Source organism: Setaria italica, chromosome IX (genome assembly GCF_000263155.2).
Source record: "Setaria italica strain Yugu1 chromosome IX, Setaria_italica_v2.0, whole genome shotgun sequence".
In the NCBI taxonomy this organism is placed as follows: domain Eukaryota; kingdom Viridiplantae; phylum Streptophyta; class Magnoliopsida; order Poales; family Poaceae; genus Setaria; species Setaria italica.
In genome coordinates, this window is record NC_028458.1 from 34,366,911 (window position 1) to 34,384,257 (window position 17,347).

Sequence of the window (17,347 nt, forward strand, 5' to 3'; positions counted from 1 at the left end):
TCTTGATGATGCTCTTCATGTAAATGTTGGCTAGTGCTACTTTGGGTTGCTTTATTGCTTACCTAGAATGATCATCATGTCATGTTCTTATGTTCCGATAGTTGAGTACCCCTGTGTAGTGACAATAGTGCGAGAGGGAAAGTGTTGGGTATGGTTCATATCCACTCACGATAACACTTAGATCTAGTTCTTTCATGCATGGCAGTTGCATCTACGAGTGATCCTAGATCCCTAGGACAAGCGTTTAATCTATCTTGTTCACACCTCTACTCTCTATCTGCTTGATATCGACTGCTTAGTTCTTTTGTTAGCATAATCATATCTTATACAAAGAGCTTTCAGTTACATTGATTAGTGCTTAGTTCAGTGTGCAAGTCCCTTGTTCTGTGGATTGTAAACTTTGGGGGAATCTCTAAGGAAAAAGCTACAACTGATTCATGTGCTTGCGGTTCACAAATTAGGGTGCTAACTACCATCAACAAACTTTTCTAGCGCCGTTGCCGGGGAACAAGTCAGTTTTGCTACATTTAACTTTGTATTAATATTTATTAACTTCTAACATCTAAATTTTTCTCTAGAAAAGAAAATTTTTGTTTTTGTTTTTGGTGTCTAGCTTGCTCTGATCAATCATAACAAGGAGGAAGGGGAGAAGTCACTAAGGGACTATGCAATTCCATTAACCAATCAATTCCACATGCAGAATTCCCACTCAGTGCTTGCAGCCATGCAGTACAAATTGAATCAAGAAATCATTGAGATGGCTGGAAATAATCCTTTCCAAAGAGTGAAGATTGATAATCCATACAGGAACATTGAACGATTAACGATGCTTTGCAACACGCTTCAAAAAGAATGAGTTCCACCAGCTTCCTTTAGGTGGAATCTATTTCCGTTTTCACTTGCAGGTGAAGCAAAAAGATGGTACGCTGAAGCTTCTTTCAACGCAAAGGGAAATTGGGAGACACTAATGAGTAATGACAAAGTTTTGTGGAAGATTGTCCATGAGCAAGGTCCAAAACCTTCGGAAGGGAGTGATCAATTTTGTGCAAGGAGAAGATGAAGGGATAGATCAAGCTTGCGATCGATGTAATAGATTACTCGAACAAGGACCTAAGCTTGGATTCTTAGGTGATGTGTTGTTGCATACATTCTATTTTTCACTAACCAAAAATATTGTGAGTTCATCCAAATGTGTGCAGGAGGAAACCTTATGGAGAAAACACTCAGGGAGGCTGCTCAACTCTTACAGAAGATCATCTGAGGAGCAGCCGTTAATAGAGAATGGGATAATTATCAATCTGGAGAAAAGGGAGGAACACAAGGACAAATACTTGTTGGAATTTTCAGAAAAGAACTCCAAGAGGAGGCAAAAGAAGAACCTAGGGTGCAAAAAGATGAAGAACCTGCGCACAAGATGGAAGAAACAACCCCAAGCATTGAGAGTGCTAAACTAGAAACATCATAAGCTCGGAGTCTGGCAAACGCGAAGCCCTTAAGCGTGTTTGAACAAATGGATTGGGTTTGATAACAATAGATCATATCCAAATAAAAAAGGGTCGACCAGAACTGTTGAGACAGATTTTCCACCAGAGGGAAACACTGGGTATGTGCTCGACAAGGAGACAGCTGGGGAGATAATTCAAAAACTCTTGATTGAAGAAGAAGTAGACCCAGACTACATTACTGAAGTGAAAAGAATCATGGGAGTAAAGCTAGAGGCATCGCCATTTGCTAGTTTGAGGAAGGTATACGCAATTGGAGCTAATCACAATGATGGTGAACCTCTACATACACCTCATATTAATTGGACAATCGATGGCGAGATTATCTATAAGGTGTTTTGTGACATTGGAGCACACGTAAGTGTTATGTCTTCGAAAATTTATGATGAGCTTTTTAGAAAAATGTTGCAATTTGCTCCAACCCCAATCAACTTAATCATGGGAGGTGGTAGACAACCAAACCTTTGGGTATGCTTAGAGATTTAGATTGCTATCTCAAGTAAAGTTATACCAACTGATTTCTTTGTTATTGATGCTTGCCATGATGAACTTGATGATATAATTCTTGGTAGGCCTTTTCTTAAGTTGGTTAATGTTGTGCTTAATGCTAGGGAGGGCAAAGTAACAACTAATCTTGACGGTGCCAAATACACTTATGATTTTTTGCCTACTTCTTGACAAATCCTGCCTTTACCTACTAATAGCAAGGACGTGGAGAGTGTATGCTTTGCTGAAAATTTCAGGGATCCTCTACTAAGAGCAATGGAAAATAATGAGGATAGCCAAGATGACGAACTAGGAGAAGCAACCGATGCATTGTCACCGCAATATGGAATTCTCGAAGAAGAAAAATTTGAAGACATTGGAAATTTGGTGCAAGAAGAGACTGAAGCACCAGATGTTAAGCAAAAGCCATTTCCCAAGGGATTAAAGTACGAATATTTGGGAGCCAATAGGACGTATCTAGTCATTGTCAGCGATGAGTTGAGCAAAGAAGAAACTGAGAAGTTGCTAAATTTATTAAGAAAACATCAAAAAGTGATTGGATACACAATCAATGGCTTGAAGGGAATCAGTCCAGCCTTCTGCACTCATCGAATACAACTAGAGGATCAACATAAGCTAGTTGAGGAGGGTCAGAGAAGACTAAGCCATACCATGCGTGACGTGGTAAAGGAAGAGGTGATCAAATTGCTTAATGCTGGGATAAGTTATCCACTACCAAATAGCGAATGGGTTAGCCCAGTGCATTGCGTACCAAAGAAAGGAGGATTGACTGTTGTAACAAATGAGAAGAATGAGCTAATTCCTTAGAGGACAGTGACAAGATGGAGGATGTGTATTGACTACCGGAAGTTAAACAAGGCCACGAGGAAGGATCACTTCCCTTTGCTGTTCATTGATGAAATGCTTGAAAGGTTAGTGAAGCACTCTCACTTTTGCTATCTAGATGGGTATTCTAGCTTCTTTCAAATTTCTATACATCTGGATGATCAACATAAGACTACATTCACTTGTCCCTATGGAACTTTTGCTTATAGAAGAATGCCTTTCGGTTTATGTAATGCACCTGCATCATTTCAACACTGTATGGTAGCTATATTCTCATATTTTATTGAAAACATTATGGAGGTATTTATGGATGGCTTCTCTGTGCATGGTATGAGCTTTGAAAATTGCTTGGAAAATCTTGATAAAGTTCTTAAATGATGCGCAGAAGTTGATCTAGTCCTGAATTGGGAAAAATGCCACTTTATGGTGAAACAAGGAATACTGATGGGGCATGTTATCTCAAAAAGAGAGATAGAAGTTGATAAAGCAAAGGTTGAAACTGTGGAATAATTGTCTCCGCCAACAGACATCAAGTCACTAAGAAACTTTCTTGGACATGCTAGATTCTACAGAAGATTTATTAAGGACTTCTTGAAGGTAACAAAAACATTGACACAACTTCTACTGAAAGATGTGAGCTTTGAATTGATTGAAGACTGTATCCATGGTTTCAGAACTTTAAAGCAATCACTTATCAGTGCACCCATCATTTAATCTCCAGATTGGAATCTACCTTTGGAGATAATGTGCGATGCAAGTGATTATGCTGTTGCAGTAGTTCTTGGACAAAGGAAAGAGGGGAAGATACATGCAATTTACTAGGCTAGCAAGGCTCAAATAAATTATGCAACTGTAGAAAAGGAATTGCTTGCCATAGTATTCGGTTTTGAAAACTTCAAATCATATATTGTGAATTCTAAAGTGATTGTGTACACCGACCATGCTGCAATTAAGTATCTTTTGTCCAAGAAAGATGCTAAACCACGACTGACTCGCTGTATATTGCTATTACAAGAGTTTGATGTGGAAATTAGAGATAAAAAGGGATCACAGAATATGGTAGATGACCACTTGTCAAGGATGTACCAACAAGATTATGGAAAAGAGCCTATTGAAGATCGGATGAGAGACAACCATCTATATAGAATACTTGACAAGGATGATTGGATGAATGACATTATCAAAGCAATAAAAAGAGCACCTTTGCATCACTTGGACAGGAATGAAAGAAGAAAAGTGATTACTGAAAGTAAGAAATACTATTGGTTTGCACCTTTTCTATATAGATATGGGGCAGACGGAGTATTGAGATGATGCATCCCAAAGGAAGAAAGAGAAGCAGTGCTTAGAAAATGCCATTCATCATAATATGGAGGACACTATGGACACTTCAGCTCAAGCAAAAGTTTGGGCAAGCAAATTTTATTGGCCAGAAATGCATGAAGACGCAAAGAGGTTCATTGCCACTTGTCCAAAATGTCAGAGAACAAGAAATATTTCATCCAGAAACTCTATTCCTTTGAACTATAATCTGCAAGTAGATCTACTCAAAATTTGGGGTATAGATTTCATGGGAACTTTCTTAAATTCACATGGTTATGAGCATATCCTGGTCATGGTTGATTATGTGTCTAAATGGGTGGAAGCTATTGCATGTCAGAAGGCATCAACAAAAGAATCAATTCACATGATCAAGACGGTGATATTTCCTAGGTATGGAGTGCTCAGAATATTGATAAGCGATGGAGGATCACATTTCACAGGAAAGGATTTTGGCAAATTTTTGAAGAAATTGGAGATTGAACATAGAGTGTCTATAACTTATCATCCTCAAACAAATGGCCAGGCAGAAACTTCAAATAAACAGCTCAAGCATATATTGAAGAAGATGGTAGTCAAAGGAGGGAAGTATTGGTTGAAGAAATTAGATGGAGCACTGTGGGCATACAGGACAGCTCATAAAACACCTATAGGTATGACCCCATATCGATTGGTCTATGGAAAAACATGTCATCTTCACGTCAAATTAGAACATAAAGCTTATTGGGTTATAAAAAGATGAATCTTGATGTTGATGCCACAAGAGTAAAGAGAAGAATTCAAATAAATGAATTGGAGAGAATCAAGAGATGGTTTGATAAGATGCTTCACAAGAAAGAATTCAAAGAAGGGGACAAAGTGCTATTATTCAATTCAAGATTTAAATTCTTCGGTAAAGGAAAGTTGATGAGTAAGTGGGACAGACCATATGTGGTTCATTGCGTGTCACCTACTGGAGCGGTAACGATCATGGATGTTGAAGGAGATCAATATGTTGTGAATGGGCAGCGACCAAAAGTATTCTTGGAACCCGATGTTGTGCCTATCAATTATGTTGACGTCTACATCATGGAGGAAGAACAACTTCATCAAGCTTGACGACGATAAAACAGGTACCTTGTACATACTCTATTTTCATTCTGTTATTTTCTTTCAAAATTTTGTGTGGGACTCGAAAAATTAGATGTATTTTTAGACATACGTGCTGCCACGAAAAAGCGAGGTCAGAGGGGCCGAAAACCCCCTAGGCTGATCAGCCTTGTGACCCCCACGCTGATTGGTCTGGGGAGTTTTCGACTCCGATTCGGTTCCCCCTTCCCCATTTTTGGTAATGACGGTTTATGGAAGTGAATTTTTGCAAGAAGGGACGAGGAAGTTTTTATAAATGTGTGGATCGTTGGCTAATACTTCAAGAGTATAAAATGGAGGCCAATTGGAGGTCCAATTTCGCATCTTCACAAGCAATTCAGGTCAACCAAAACCAGAAAAATGTGCAATGGAGGTGACCAGGAACTCGGGAGACGAGATGGGGGAGCTGGCGGCCAAGGGAGAGGCTAGGACGATCGGCCTGACCTCCCCAGGCCAATCGGCCCAGCACCCTCTGGTGGCTGCCAGCGTTCCCCTTCAGGTGGAAGTCAAGAGGTAAGACTTTGGTCCCAAAACTCTGCCAAGGACCTCTTGCAATGCTCGCATTAGCGTTGGAGGCAAGGTGCCATTTGGAAAGCTCGCGAATAACAAGTTGATCATCCTCTCAATTGAAGACGAAGCGCCTAAGAAGAAGGAGGTTGTCATCGCTCCCACAAGGCGTTCAGCAAGGCTCCTCGGGATCAAGCACAAGAGCTACGTGGAAAAGACGCCTGAGTACACACCGGCTGACTATGGAGGTAATAGTGATTGGGAGGACGATATGAGCCTAGGATCATGGAGTGCTGCAAGGTGTGATGATGGAGAAGATGATGGCATGTACTGGGATTGGGCTGAAGAAAAGAAGGAGATCAAGGAGCAAGATGGCCACCGTCAAGACAAGGGCAAGGAAGAAGATCCAGAAGGTGACGGCCTAGAACCGAAATAGCATGATCGTGCATGTTGCATCGCTTGCCGTAAGAACATCCAGTACCTCTTCGATGCCATCGACGACATCATGCAAACCATGCAGGAGCTAGATCACAAGGAGGAAGAGAATGATCGCTGCTAGGAGTATGACTTCAAGTTCTTGCAAAGGAACGTGGGGAAGCTCTTCGAGATGTGCGACAGCATAAGGAAGAACAAGCCCCATGGTGAAGGAAGCAGCAGCCACCCTATGTGCTCTAGTGCCGGCAGCATCACTAGTGCATTTACGAGCATCTTTCCCATTGTACTTCATATGGTTACGACGTCGACGTCGCACAGCATGGGGGGGGGATCGCTGCTCGTATGGAGTTTTTGGATATAGTTTGGTTAAGTAGAGTCATGTGAGAGTCTAAATTAGTATTTTTATTTCAATTGAAAGTAGATAAAGTAGTAGTCTTATTAAGCTTCTGGGAAGAGTTAGGCCTAGATTGCTACTTTAGCATCTTTGTGAGAAGAAGCATGAATAAAATTTGAGGATTGTGCGAGTGTTTTTAGTGTCTACCTTTTGCTTGCTTGTATTTTACTTTGTCTTTGCAACAATTAGATCATGAGTCTTGTCTTGAATTTCAAATCTTTGTTGTGGAGTTTAGTAATTGATTTGTTTATGCAATACCCATGCTTCATGATGATCTAGTGCTTTGGTCTGAATTATGCTCTATGATTAAGGCTTGATTTGGAAGTAATTTGAGTTTTTATTGTTTATCTAAAACCTCTGGAAAAACAAGATTGATCAAGTTTTCTACCAGGTTGAGAGTTTTGCCTATTCTAACCATTGCCTATAAAAAAAATTCTTCCACCACCATAAGCGGAGTTGATGTTTTGAATTGAGTTAGGATCGCTCTGTCTTGGTTTGCTTTAATTCTAAGCATTGATCATATCCTTTTACCATCTCTGATTGCTAGCCTCGTCAATATTCAGTAATGAGAGTTCTTCATTGGAACATTCATATTTTCTTCTGAATTCCTATACCCAAACCAAATATTTCCCAATTTTATTACCTATTCCCTGAACACAACCCAATATTCGAAGATCTGTTCCATTTCTGATTGTGGAATATGAAAAATTATGGAAGATACGGTACATGGAAGCCACACCAAAAAGAAGAGCGAAAAAGGAGGGTAGAAGAGGCCAGGCCGATCAAGCTGGCACCCTATAGGTCGATCGGCCTAGGGTCCCCCTGCCTCGGATCATGCACGGAAAACTCCTGGAAGGTCTCTAGGACATTCTAAAGCTAATTTTGATGGGGGGTTGTTCAGAGGAGGTTTGGAGAAGAGATCAAAAATAAAGAAAGAAAGAAGGAAGGAAAGAAAGAGAAAAAGTATTGAGAAAAGAAAAAAGAAATAAAGAAAGAAATAAGAGGAGTTATTACTGTCATGAAGATCAAGAAAAGTGCAAAGAATGATGACCTTGTGTACGGAACAGATTTTCTTTTCCAACCATGTGCAATCCGACGATGAGGACATCATTTGTGCCTCAGAGTCATTGTTTTATTTGCCTTTGCACATGTCCACCATTCTATATCTTGTCATCCTTGAAAACCTCACATTATGTGGATATTCTTATGATCATTATCTCAAAAGGTAGGCAACCTTTAGAGAGTTTTCTTAATGCGATAATATAAGTGTTAACTCCAGCTAGTCGTACCCAAGATCCACCATATAATTGAGTGACTTTTGAGAGATGAGAGTTTGTAAGAAATAAGATAGCCACCTTTTTAATTGAGTGACATGTGAGCACCTAGAAAAGGATTCTTTTTTTTGATTTTTGTTGCAGGGAGAATGTTTTATAGCAAAAGAAAAACCCTCCAAAGGGAGCCAGAAAATAAGTGTGGTTGATTCTTGAAGTTACTTGGTTCTGAATGAAAGCTACGGGGGATTTTGCTTAGATAAATCTTTGAACACCCATACTTTGATTATATTTGCTAATCCTCTGATCTTTTGTTTGAAGGGCTAGGTACTTGACTCATTTTCTTAGGTTTGGTTCAAGATCATTGTTCAACCCTGCTAGAGAAGTTTATAGTCACCTGACTTGCTTGAGGATGAGCAAGAGCTAATGTGGGAGGATTGTTGATGCTCGTTATTTACACACTTTTAGTGCTATTTAACTAGTGTTTTCATGCTTATTCTTATGCTAACCCGACACTTGGCACCTGAAACAACCCCATTATTGCATATGTGTTGTATTTTAGAGTGTATTGTATTTTGACAGGAAATACGACATAATCAAGGGTATTTTCATAAAGGGTTTAATGAATATTTGGACATGGGTCGTCGAGGGAAGCTAGCACGAGGAAGGAGAGGACCAGATGGGCCAGAAAAGGGGGCTGATCGACCTGGGACCCTCTGGGCTGATCGGCCTAGCCCATTCTTGGGCGCGGTCGACCTCCCATTTCTTCAGCGTGAAGTATATGGCATTGTCTATGGTTTTTCTCTGACAATCGACCCAGAGCCGCTGCCTATGAAGGACTATAAATATCCCCTCATGGATATCAAGGAAAGAGAGTTTGAGAAGAGAGAAAACACCACTATTCACCATCCACCACCGCCACAAGGAGGAAAAATAGAGAGAAGATTGGATCTAAAGGTGGGGAAAACCTCCCAAGCCGATCGGCTTGGAGGTGCCCAGGCCGATCAACCTAGGGCTATCCTATCTCCGTTCGTTATTGCCTTCGGTCCAATTGATCTACAAGGCATCCTTTACCCTATTTTGCGTCAACATGTGTAAGATCCTTGGGTAATACCTCTGTTTGTCCTCGGGGTTGTATGGAGGTCTTGATTTGTAATCGCCAAACCTCTGCTTAAGATTTTGTTTGTTATCATTCATATCTTGATGATACTTTTTCATGTTAAGGCTAGCTAGTACTACTTTGGGTTGCTTTCTTGCTTACCTAGAATGATCACCATGTCATGTTCTTATGTTCTAATAGTTAGTACCCTTGTGTGGTGACAGTATTCAGGAGGGAAAGTGTTGGGCATCGTTCACATCCACTCATCATTACACTTAGATCTAGTTCTTTCATGCAAGGGGGTTGTATCTACAAGTGATCCTAGATCCCTAGCACAAGCGTTTAATCTACTCTCTATCTCCTTGATATCGACTGCTTAGTTCTTTTGTTAGCATAATCATATCTTATACAAAGAGCTTTCTATTACATTTATTAGTGCTTAGTTAAGTGTGCAAATCCCTTGTTCCGTGGATTGATAAATCTTGGGGAAATCTCTAAGGGAGAAGCTGCAGCTAATTCGTGTGCTTGCGGTTCATAAATTGGTGTGCTAACTGCCATCAACAGTGAAGCACCAGAAGAAGCATCGGATGAATTTGGGCAGAGGGGTCCAACGGCTATATGCGTTGGTAGGGAGCATAGGATGATCCGATTCCTACCCAAAGTGCCTCTCGGATCATTGGATGCTCACAGTTTTTACTAGCCGTTGGACCAACGGCTCTTTAAGGTCCTTGGACTATTTATACCCCCTCTACTTGCCCATTTAGAGTTGCTGGAGTGTCCACACATCCATTGAAGACTAAGACTCATCAAGAACACATCCATGCCAACAAATGTGTAAAAGTGTAATCCAAGGCTTAGCACAAGCTTCGATAGTGATTAGTACTAGGATAGGCCCTAGAGTGAATGAATGCAAGGTGTTGCTACCTTGTAAGCTTGGTGCGCCTGCACCTTGGGGCCTTGGTGGCTCGTGGCAAGTCTTCGACCCTTAAGCTTGGTGTGGAGTAGCGTCGACGACTGTGTGCGGGGGATGAGGAAACGCCTTCGTTCATGGAGAGTTTTGTAGTGGAGACAACGTTAAGGTGTTTAGAAGAGAGAGAGTGCTGAGCCTTGCCTTTGTGGCAAGCTTCTCATCCAGCTTGGCAAGAGCCTTTGTGGTGAGTCCAAGACCTTGACCAGGAGAGACTTGGTGATCGGGAGCATATCCATAGTGGAGCTCCAATGTGGATTAGGGGTGGTATTTGCCTACCAATACCATGGGATAAATCATCGGGCTGAGTTTGCATCCTTCCTTACCTACTCCTATACGTTTCCACATTTCTTACTTGCAACTTGATTGCCTTCACTTTCTAGAGTAGTATCTTGATAGGATTATCTCTAGGTTGCAAAACTCTTTATGGGTGGGAAGATTCACTAGAGAAACCATAGATGCACATCTAGATAGCATGATCTAGTCTATGTTTTGATGCTAGTAGTGGAAGCCATAAGCTAAGATTTTAAGTTTGCCTAATTCACTCCCTTCCCCTCTTAGGTTATGAGCATCGATTCCTTACACTAGGGCCTCACCTCCATATCACATGCACCTGCAGCCACTCCACAAACGCTGTTGGAGGGTCTCGCAAGACCTACAAGCCCCGGATTTACAATTCTTGGTGTGTGCAAGCACCCATAACAATGAGGAGTGCAAACCTCACCTAACTCTAGGCTAATCCCTAAAGCAATGTGCTAAAAGGCTTAAACTTGCACTAATCAAGATCTAAGCCTTATGCTAATTGTCTTAATCTTCTCTTGAGCACTTTGGTGGATAGAGAAATATTGTATCTATGGAATAGAAGCCCTTAGCTTCTCCGAGCTCTAACACACTTCAAATGGTAATGGGGTATTTATAGCCTCAACCCCAAGACATAGCCGTTGCTCCAACTGTTACCACCTGCAATGAACAATTGATTTGGTGCACCTCAATGTGTACACCCAATGGATTAAGGGTCCAACTCAAGCTAGCCGCTGAGCTACTGATGCCCAGGCCCAATGGACACCGACTGATTTGGTGCCCCTTCTTAGCCATCACCGTATGAATCGGTGAAGTCCCTGAGCCATTGCTTTCCTTCACCAACCATCACTGACTAATTCACTACCCTGGTTACTATACCCGCTGTATGAATTGGCATGAAGCCACAAATTAACATGAAAACCTCCAGAGCTGATTTTGAGTTGATCATACCTACTGATTCGATGGGGACCCCGTGTTCACACCGAATGAATCGGTGCACATAGTGCACATTGTCTTTGGTCTTGCTACTGTGCCTAATCACTAACCCACTCGGTCATCACCGTATGATTCGGTGATTACCTTGATGTTGTCTTCAGCAGGATTCACTTCAATTCTTCTCATGTCTTTGTCCCTACTTCATTATGTTGGCGGCAGTTAGTGTCAGCTTCTGAACTGCAAGTGCACGGATCATCGTAGCTTTTCCCTTAGAGTATTTCATCCAAAGTTTATCAATCCATGGATCAAAAATGAACTGGCTAGGGTTTTCAATCTAGTTCTAACAGATCAATCGTAACATTAAGCGTTGATTGCATATAAAGCCAAGCCAGATGTAAAGATTAATGGTTTGAACAAGGGTAGATCACATCAACATATATAGAATTTTTTTAAAAAAAGTTTAACCATTTGTTAAATAATATTATAAAAATAACCCCTACAAACAAATATTTCCATCCCATGACCCTTTTGATCACACTAGCCATGTGGCACAACAAAATAACATTTTCATGTCACATGCACTAGCTTGACAAGCCTACCATGCTATCGCGGTGCGGTGGCATAGAGTCCTTTTGTCATGCCACTGTGTGTGGCATGACAACATGATTCTGTCGTGCCACTTTGCATGGCGTGATGAGAGAGTCCAGTTTAATTTACCCACTTTGGACCATCTAAATAAAATAGTATTTGAACTTTAAATGTTATAAAACTTGGCATGCACGATATATAGGGTGTGAACATTCTATTTTAGTAACATGTACAAGGCCAAGTGCTACATATTTTGAAAAATTTAGTTTGAAAGTAGGCTATCAATTATTCATATATCCCATTTAGGGCTCTCATTAAATGGTTACCTACTTGGGAGCATCTCAGTAAAATAGCATTTAGACTTTGAATGTCATGAAACTTGGCATGCACACTATATAAGGTGTAAAGGTCCCATTTAGAAGGCCAAGTGCTACATATTTTAAAATACATAATTTCGAAGTAAGCTATGTATTATCCCTCTATCCCTCTTACGACAGCTAAGTGTTAAGTAAATTCACTTTGACTTTTTCTTTCCTTTAGTTTAATAACTTAATGAACCGTAAATATTTTAAAACTTTAATAAGACTATATCATAAGATATATTTATTTCATTTTGTCTATATTGATTGCATCAATCGTTACACAATTGACCCTATTCAATTTTGAATTAGCCTATGGATATGACTAAGATGTGACATTCTTTGCTAACAAAGATGATGTGATCATATCTTTAGATTTATTCAATTTCCAAGTATGCTACCTGGTGCAAAAATTTCAATACTGAGAAGACACTTAATTCAGAACTGAATAAGTTAAATTATATAATTGTGGATGGTCCCTAAATGTCATATTCAACCATCAAACAGTGAAATAGTAAGAACCAAATTAGAGATAGGGGTTTAATTGTAACGATTTCCGCAAGCTTTGGTGAATCACTATTTACAGGAGACTGTGCTTGCATACGACGGAAGGCATGGTCAAGTACATGAAGAAACACAAGCTTCAGCCTATCCTGAGAGAGCATGAGATAAGGAGGGCCCACATGACATACCAAACCGACTCAACTTCACCCCAAACCACCCTGGACTCATATGAGGAGCCCAAAAGGATGCACCGATCAAATTTGGGCCTAAACGGAGCCAGTAATGGTTCGGCTGAACCCATGTTTCGGCCGATCTGCCACTAGGCTCAATGGAGCCCATATTTCGTGTGGAGTCTCCCACTGCCTTCCAGGAAGTGGTTGCAGCGGTTTGGCGCAAATCAAATGTACTTGGACATCAGTTCCTTCACAAATGGAGGGAATATTCCCCATAGGATCTCCACTCCCCAAGGCTCCCTCTCCACTATATAGAGGACTCCCTCTCCTCCATCCATTACACACCAAGTTAAACCAAGGCACACAAAGAGAAGAGAGGGACTCCACACTAGAGCTACTTCGGTAGCATAGGATAGGGAGTGAGTGAGGATGTAGACCGAAGGAGGAGTGCTGGGTTTGTCGGCGACCTTCCTTGGCTTGTACCTCATTGGATACGATCCACTTGAGTAAGTATCCAAGTTCATCTCTCCACCATAAGAAATGTGTATGACAAAGTTTTATGACACATTTATTCTTGTCATAGATCTATGACGTTTTTGGCTAAAAATGTTGTAAAGTTTGACATCTGAGCAAATTTAGTGAAAAAATTACGGAACGTCATAAAAGTTGCCACTGTAGCCAAAAAGAAATCATCACTCATTGTTACATGGTGGTTTTGTGACAATATAAGCTTTGCAAAAATGTCATAAACTAATGAGGGTCCCACATGTAAGTTTAAGTTGATAAATAGGATGGTAAAATAAAATAGAAATTGTGCTCCTCCTATCGAGGGAATAATCCGGTAGTCCACCACGGGGTAGACCAAGGTGGTAGATTGTGTGGAGGGGATCGCAAGCTAGATGGATGAACACAAGGACACATGGGACTTTACCAGGTTCGGGCCACCAAATTGGTGTAAGACACTACGTCTTGTGCTCGGGGTTGTTTTCTCACCTTACAGCGTATCGAATATGGCTTGGGTTTTTGAGGGTTGTCCCCTGCCACCCTTATATAGTCCTTGGGTTTTCTAATTCGATCTAAACCTAGTAGGTTACAAGGAAATCTTCTACCTTTCAGTACAAGTTATCTCTTTACGTATTTAAACATCCCTATCTGTAACTATATCTCTTGATGTTGATCCTTCATCTTGATCTATATGCCTATCCTGAGTCCCCCTCGTATGGGCCGTGGCACCACCTTTGAAGGTGGCTAGGCCTATTCAAGTGGTACCTGGAGTTTAGATCCCCCACAGCAGCCCCCGAGCACTTCTTGGTCAAATAACAAGCTTGACTAATCCTTTGTCCAAGTGACTTTCTTCATTGCCGAGTGGTTTTCATCAGGTCTGAGTGATTCTCAACTTTCAGTCCAGTGGTTCGTGCCTGACTCGTGGTTGGTGAGAGGTCAAGGAGAGCTCCTCCCCTTGTCTCTTTTATAATGCACGTCGAAGGAAAAGTGTATACACTTAGCCCCTGATCCTTGGGAAGGGTCTTGATTTGAAGTCTCAACATATCCTTTCTAAGGATTTTCCCACACGCGCGCCAAAGATGAAGTGTGTACACTTAGCCCCTGAGCCTTGGGAAGTTTAGAATAGGCTTGCCAAGGGTCGAAAAATGAGCCTTTAAGCAATATCACGTTCATCTCTCCAGAGATGAACATATGCATGCCAGCCCCTGAGCCTTGACTGGGTTCAAAGAAACCAGCCAAGGGTCTCAAGACAAGAGTTTTTACTGGCTTACAATAATATCAATGGGTGCATCTCTAGATGCGCCCATTAGGTGCAGCCTCCGAGACTCAAGTGGATTTGAAGAATCCAGTTGAGACTCTTAAAAAGACTTCTCATACTTCTATAATCCCTCTAGGGAGAGGATTCCTCGAATCATTGATCCGGTGCAATCCCTATACCAAAGGGGAGCCTACACGGAATGCATCTAGTTCATCTTTGTGAACATAGACAACTTGGCCTTGTGTGGCACATCCCATGGAGAAACCCTCATGAGCTAGAAGAGACCCTATCTTAGGAATCATGCCAAAAATAAAATCGAGGATGGGTTATATGATAACCTGGTCCTCTATGTTCTGAACTCTTAAAGATTGTATGGTTTTCAGTCTTTGAATGTTTTCCGAAACCCACTTCAATTTATTGGAATAGCCATCCCTGGGCTTTGGGCTGCAAAAGCCTGAAGCACATTACAGCCCATTAAGGACCATGGTGTTGCCCATCCAGAAAAACCTAAGTGAGCATTGCAAGAAACTGAAGGCGAAGGGTTATCTCATGGCCTGTCGCAATTTCTCGCATCCGCAGGTTTTCGCCAGATTACCACGCCGACATGGCGGGACTGATGGGACAAGTGGGCCATGTGCCCCCTTTTTCCGTTCCCCCACTGTCATGCGGTGGCAGTTGGGTTTTTGAGGCGTCACGCTGCCTTCCTCTTGAAGGAAAATGGGCATGAGTGACGAGTTCTTTCCCCGCTCATTCTACCACTCCTTCATCTTCCTTCCCAGGCATCCCAATCTCACCATCGTATCCTCCGCCTGCTCCATCGCTCCTAGGCTCTGCTCTCGCACTCGCTGCCACTAAAATCGCATCGCGCCTCCTCCGCTCCCAGATCCACCGCTGCTCCTTCGTTCGCAGCCCCCGAGCGTAGCAAGGGTTGTCCGTGTTGCCCTACCCACTCTAGTTCCCGAGCATCGTGAGGGACAATGGCACCCAAGTCACACACTGCAGGGAAGAAGGGGAAGGGGAAGAAAGAGGACGCTGGGGACACAACACCGCCATCCCGTGACTAGGAGTGGCCAACGTCGTGTGCCACACAGCAGCAACTGAAGGGCCTTATCTGGGATGGCATGGTGCCGGACAAGGTAATGGTCGGATGGCGACCGACGATAGGTGAGGAGTTCCCCACCCCTGAAACTCACAAGGCCGCAGTGTTCGAATCTTTCCTTCAGTGGGGATTCGGCCTCCTCGTGCACCCTTTCCTTCATGGCCTTCTCTATTTTGATGGGATTGAGCTTTGCCATCTCAATCCCAACTCCATCCTCCAGATCTGTCTTTTCATCCATCTCTACGAGGTGTATCTAGGCATTGACCTCCATTTCAATATTTTTCATTGTTTGTTCCATCTCAAGCCCTTCCCTCACAGCAAGAAGCCCAAAGTCGTGGGCGTATCTGGAATCTAACTCCAGGAGAAAATATCCTAGGAGTACATTTCGGTCCCGACTCCGACCACGAACAAGGGTTGGCACAATCAGTGGTTCTACACCACCAACCATGATCCCGCCGTCCCCTGCAACGTTGACATCCGCCCTAAGGTGAAGGTGTGCTGGACCGAGTCTGTCCCGGAGGAGAGGATAGGATAGGTGCGGGAGTTGGTGGCCCTAATGAAGGACCTCAAGGACCGTGGACTCACCAGTATCACGGTCATGATCAACTATGCAACACGCTACATCCAGCCGGTGAAGGATCGCCCATCTGGTGTTTAAGTTCACTAGGGACATTGACATGACGAGGGAGGTGCCAGAACTGGTGAGGAAGGAGGACCTCTACTGCCGACTGGAGAAATTCTTCGCCAGCGGTACGAGGATAACAAGCCGGAGGTGCCCCCAACTTTCAGCCTTGGAACTCCTCGTCCGTAGGTATGTTTTCCTTTTGTGGTTTATTTTGATAGAATAACATATGTGCCCATTCCATGCAGTGAACATATGCCTGCTAACAAATATGTTTCTCTTTTTTGTTTTCTTGTAGAGTCGTTGGGCCTTTGTCTCTGTCTCTCCTCTCCCTAATCATCCTGTAACCAAAGACACACTGACCGGGCGGATGAGGGAGCTAGAGGCGGAGAGGGCAAGGAAGGCTGCTACAGAGGCTGGCGCTGATAGTGATAGCCCCCAAGCCTCCTCTATGACCTAGGACAATGCTCCATCAAGTGGTGGGAGGCGGGCCGGGAAAGCGCCGATGGTGCCATCAAAGAAGCGGCTACGGCTGTCAACTAAGGGGAAGGCGGCTGGCAGAATAAGGCTAGATGAGCGCACTTCGTGCCGCCACCGCCTTGTGGTCACTGACAATGAGGACTCCACCTTGCATGCCCTCCCGACTGCTGCCAGTACTCCCCAGACTCAGGTCAGTACCTCCCCGACTGCTGCCTATGCTTCCTCAGCTACTGCCAGTACTCTCTTGCCTTGAGTCGGTGCTTTGCTAGGTGCTGCTTCAACTCCTCTGGCTACTGCCAGTACTCCTCCAACTGATGCCGGTACTCCTGGAGCTGCTGCCAGTACTTCCCCAGCTCGTGTCAGTACCTCTCCCTCCACTGTGGCCGCGAAGGCAGCTACTGCGTTGCCCTTTCTTGCATGGTTCAATGCGCACCCACTGGTGCGCACCTCTACATGGTAAGTTGTTCTAACCCAATGGTTGTGGTCACCATCTATTTTTACTTTATTGGAGTTTGTTTAATTTGTGATTCTGGCTGCAAGGCCCCTTCGGACGCTGCTTTCGAGGAGGC